The sequence below is a fragment of the Pleurodeles waltl genome, chromosome 3_2, assembly GCF_031143425.1.
Source record: "Pleurodeles waltl isolate 20211129_DDA chromosome 3_2, aPleWal1.hap1.20221129, whole genome shotgun sequence".
Classification (NCBI taxonomy): Eukaryota; Metazoa; Chordata; class Amphibia; order Caudata; family Salamandridae; genus Pleurodeles; species Pleurodeles waltl.
Genome location: NC_090441.1, coordinates 37,514,133 through 37,520,132, shown reverse-complemented (window position 1 = coordinate 37,520,132; position 6,000 = coordinate 37,514,133).

Genomic DNA, 6,000 nt, shown 5'->3' with positions numbered 1-6,000 from the left:
TGGGTTTACATGCAATGTTTTTGCATCTTGCATTCAAGATGTTTAAGTAGCGCAAATAAGTAGGATACATGGTGAAGGCAATGTGTTATCACTAACGAACAGTTAGTTGAATGAGCACATTTAAGAAATAGAATAGGCAATGACCTAAAACAATTGTTATAACTGAGAGAATTTAGCCAGTAGCCATGGTTCTTCCATTTCTTAAGATCACTGAAAGGACTGTAAAACAGCAGAGCCTGTCTGTGTCAACTGTGAGGTTTGTTCTGTAACAGCAGGTGAGAGACTGCACTGATCAATTTGTAGATCACCTTTCTTTAAGCTTACATTAGGCCAGGAGGCTGTGCTTTTTAAAAATATGATTCAACAAAAAAAGAATGAGACTCATTAGAAAGCTCATATTCAAATCATAATAGCAAATTGTGATAACATTTTAGTTACTTTCCCTCAATAGTTTTCAAATAACACATTTATCAACTGACTTTATTTTTTCATATTTAGCATTTAAAGTAATGCAGCCCTAACTCAAAGGATCACCTGACCTCTTTGAAGAAACCATTTTTATTTAAGCAGGTGCTACCCAAACACAACATGTGCACATAGAGAGGCAATTAGTTTTTAGTATAGAGACTGTAATACAGAAATCGAGATATGTTGAGGGGAAGGACGGGAACATATAAGTGGGTATTTATAACACATCACTTTCATATTACACAGTTCTATATTGCATTTAATATGTACCACAATACAGGGTCAAATATCTAAAACACCTCCTACTTCTGAAATGCAGAGTCCAGCCACAGAGTACATAATTAATTCTCAAGCCTTTTCCTAATTTAGATACTGAGGGGTCATTATATTAATTAATATTTCACATTCTATCATGCTTTAAAAACTTGATATGCTTTGCTATTAAACATATATGTTTATCCATCCCTACCAAAACAAAGGCTAATATTTGCTCTGTATCCCCAAGCACACATGTATTCTAATTTTGTCAGGAAAAGTCATTTAACCTTTGGGCTTATACAGACCTCCACTGCACTATGTAAGCCCCCCTCAACAAAGAATTTCAGTGAGGTGTGGAACAACATTAATTCATCATACCTAATGGAGTGCAGATGGTGTATTTCTATACTGTTGTGATTAGTGTGCCTGCTAAAACAATCAGAGCTGCAAGGGCTCACTCAAAACTTTGGGAGAGGAAATGCATAATTCTGGTAGCCCATTCCTTTGACCATATGGAGTTTCCCGTAGTATTTAATTGAGCATATTTGTTTAAACATTTGAACAAAATCCTTGTTTTAAAGGTGCAGAAATAGCAGGTAACCACTTTGTATCTCTCACAACATTAGACACTAAGGCGGTCATTACAAAATTGGCGGTAAAAGCCGCTTACCGCCGTGCAGAAGACCGCCAACACACCGCCGCGCCGCAGAAATCCGCCACAGCTATTATGACCCACAGCACGGAATCCACCAAAATTCAGACACCCACACAAGTCCGCCACACCAAAGGTCAGTGATAAACTGGCGATAACAAAACCTCCACCGTCACGCCAACGGAAATACTCCCACACTATCACGACCCACGAATCCACGCGGCGGTCTTTCAACTGCGGTATTCCATTGGCGGTACACACCACTGCGCTCAAAATACACACACATATAGAAAACACAGCCACATTGGACAATTCCAAATACACACACCTGATACACATACACACACCACTCCCACACATCCAATACAATATAAAACACACACCCACATCACCCACAAACCCTTACGACCACAAATCACGAACGAAAGCCAGAGAGAGACACCACCAGCAACAACACTAGCATCCACAGGCACACAACACCATCACCCACAGAACTGCCACGCACCTCACACAACACCCCACTACATATAGGCACACTTATCACCACACACACCACCCCACACATCCCCTACACCACCCCATGGCACGGCAAAGACACCCCAGGTTCTCGGAGGAGGAGCTCAGGGTCATGGTGGAGGAAATCGTCCGGGTAGAGCCACAGCTATTCGGATCACAGGTGCAGCACACCTCCATTGCAAGGAAGATGGAGCTATGGCGAAGAAAAGTGGACAGGGTCAACGCAGTGGGACAACACCCAAGAAATCGGGAGGACATCAGGAAGAGGTGGAACAACCTACGGGGAAGGTGCGTTCCGTGGTCTCCAGACACCACCTCGCGGTTCAGCGGACTGGCGGCGGACCCCCACCTCCTCCCCCACAACTAACAACATGGGAGCAGCAGGTCTTGGCGATTCTGCATCCTGAGGGCCTCGCAGGAGTAGGTGGAGGAATGGACTCTGGTAAGTCAAAGATTTACTATTACATCACCCACCCTACCTGCATGCTATCACATACCCCCACCCTTGCCCTCACCCCCATCACTCCTACTCCTCACAAATGTCCCAACATCACAAACCACACATCCCAACACCAAGCCCTGCATGCAACAACAAAGCATGGACACCCATCACCAAAGCATGCCCACTGCACATACCCATACACCCCCCTAAACCATCATCACACAAGGTCCCACACAGGAATGCAAGCACTGGGGTACACGGTCACCCACCCATTGCACACCTTGACACACACAGATGCAATAATCATGCCTTTATACCCCTGCAGGACCCCTACCCAACGTCACCGGACAGGAGGGTCCACACATGTCCACACCACCAACAGAAGAGGCCCACAGTGATGACAGCACCTCTGTCCAACTAGATCTAGATGACCAGCCCGGCCCATCGGGGACCTCGGGACAGTCGATTCCCCTGATACAGTCACAGGCCACCACAGAGCTTCCCCCCTCTGGAAACACCAGAGCAGCACCCACCCAGCGGGCCCATACCTCCGTCCCCAGGACACGTCATTCAGCAGTGTGTCCACCACTACAGGGAACCCAGGCCAACCCACCAACCCAACAACAACAGGGACCTGGGGGCAGTGGTAGTGGGCACACGGTCCAGGGGACGGAGGCCCAGGAACACAGGAGAACTGGGAGGGCTGCTGTGCGACAGGTGGGCAGACAGGCCCAGGAACCCACCATCCACGAGGCCCTCTCCTTCATCATGGGAGCATACCACCACTCCCAGGAGATGATGGCAACGGTACTGGCCAAGTTTCAGGAGACCCAGCGCATGCAGGAGGAATAGTATATGGGCTTCAGGGAGGAACTCAGAACCATCAATTCCACCCTGGGCACCATTGTAGGGGTGCCAAAGGAAGTACTCAACACCAGGAGGGACACTGTGGCACTACAAGGGGCCCCTGACACTAGCCTGGACGATGAACTGCCCACCACCTCCACCGGCACTAGTGGACAGGAGGCATCGCCACAGGACCAACACAGCAGCATTCCACCCCCTGCAGAGGGAGAACCACCTCGCAAACGGTCCCTGAGATCCAGGAACAAGACAGAGAACGATGCCAAGACCCGTGCCAAGACATGTCATCCTACTGTCCCACTTTGTCACCCTGTCCATCCTTAAACTGCTCCAGGTCCACTTCCTATGCCCATTTGGGCAATGCACCTGTGAGACTAATAGACTGGACTCTGCCATGGATATTCTCCCGCCATCACCCCTCACCATTTTGCTTCCCCCTCCAATTTTGAGCACTAAAATAAACACCCTTAAAGCACAAAACAATCTGGAGTCTGTCTGTGATTTCGGAATACTGTATTAGCAATAACTGTGGCAAAAAGCTCTTTCATTTGTAGTGTCAACATACCTATGTCACACAGCTCTAGTCCATGAGGAATCAAAGCAGATGTCACACAGTGGGACCCACATCTGTGAAATCGTAAGGGAAAGTGACAACTCAGTGACCATACACTGGGTGAAAAAGACAGACAGTAGAGAGGTAGTAGTGTTTAAGTACATGTAGTAGGCAGGTTTGTATTCTTACCTGTGTCTCACTGGAAATATTGCTGGATCACTGAGTCCCTGTTGTCCATGTCTTCTTCCTCTGTTTTCTCGTCTTCACTGTCCACAGGCTCCACAGCTGCAACAACACCACCATCTGACCCATCCTCCTGCAGAAAAGGCACCTGTCATCGCAAAGCCAAGTTGTGAAGCATACAGCAGGCCACGATGATCTTCTTTGGGGAGTAGAATAGGGATCCACCTGTCATATGGAGGCACCTGAACCTCGCCTTCAGGAGGCCGAAGGTACGTTTGATTACCCTCCTAGTTCGCCCATGTGCCTCATTGTAGTGTTCCTCTGCCCTTTTCCTGGGATTCCTCACTGGGGTCAGTAGCCATGACAGGTTGGGGTAACCAGAGTCACCTGCAAATGGCGAGGGACAACTGTTAGACACACACTAACCTGGAGGGATATCCCCAGACCCAGACAACCATTCCCACTGACTAGCTTCCAGGTGCTCACCTAATAGCCACACACAGTGCCTCTGGAGTTGACCCATCACATAAGGGATGCTGCTATTCCACAGGATGTAAACGTCATGCACTGAGCCAGGGAACATGGCATTCACATGGGAGATGTACTGGTCTGCCAAACGTACCATCTGAACATTCATCGAATGATAACTCTTCCGGTTTCTGTACACCTGTTCACTCCTGTGGGGGGGGACCAAAGCCACATGTGTCCCATCAATGGCACCTATGATGTTGGGGATATGTCCCAGGGCATAGAAATCACCTTTCACTGTAGGCAAATCCTCAACCTGAGGGAAAACGATGTAGCTCCGCATGTGTTTCAGCAGGGCAGACACCACTCTTGACAACACGTTGGAAAACATAGGCTGGGACATCCCTGATGCTATGGCCACTGTTGTTTGAAATGACCCACTTGCAAGGAAATGGAGCACTGACAGCACCTGCACTTGAGGGGGGATTCCTGTGGGATGGTGAATAGCTGACATCAGGTCTGGCTCCAGCTGGGTACACAGTTCCTGGATTGTGGCACGATCAAGCCTGTATGTGATTATCACGTGTCTTTCCTCCATTGTCGACAGGTCCACCAACAGTCGGTACACCGGAGAATGCCACCATCTCCTCACATGTCCCAGCGGACGGTGCCTATGAAGGACAACAGCGAGCACAGAGTCAAACAACTCAGAGGTACATACCCACAGCTTACACAGAACACCATTCATACACAAAAAGTGGCCTGTATGTGTTTTGAGTCTAGGCCTAGGTATGTGTGACGCAGTTGAAAATGAAGCCATGCGGGCCCCTGAAATGATGGCTGCCTGACCTGTAAAGTGGGACAATGGGATGTGAGGTAACTGCGCTGGCGTTTTACACCGTCACGGTAGGCGGTCGAAGACCGCGGCGCAATGCTGCATTGGTTAACATTGGACCCTATGGGTCCCAGGAGCCAATGACGATGTACGCCGGCGGTGACGGTACGCACCGCCGCGGACGTGACCACCATTTTCTATCTGTTCAATCACTCGATACCTGATCTTCGACAGGAGAGGACCTACACTGCATGTGCTGCTGTGACCTCGGTCTGGAAGACACAATGGCTCGAGTGTCTGGGGAAAGGGCCCCTGCCTTCACCTTGGAGGAGTTGGAGAAACTCGTGGATGGGGTCCTCCCCCGGTACACGCTACTCTACGGTCCTCCAGACAAACAGGTAAGTACACTGGGAGCATGCTGTATGGGCTATGCCTGTGTGGAGAGGGGTGGATGTAAGAAGGAAGGGGGGAGAGTGCGGCATGCATGAAACAACGGTGAGTGCATGTGCCACATGGCAAGGGTAGGGATGGGGGCCAATCACTTTGACGGTGCAGTTGGTAATTACTTTCTCTTCCCCCTGTACAAATCATGTAGGTCAACGCCACCAGAAAAAAGATATTTGGCATGCCATCGCCAAGTACGTCCAGACCCTGGGGGTCTACCACAGACGGAGCACCCACTTCCGGAAAAGATGGGAGGACATTCGCCACTGGAGCAAGAAGACGGCGGAGGCTCAGCTGGGGATGGCCTCCCAATGTGG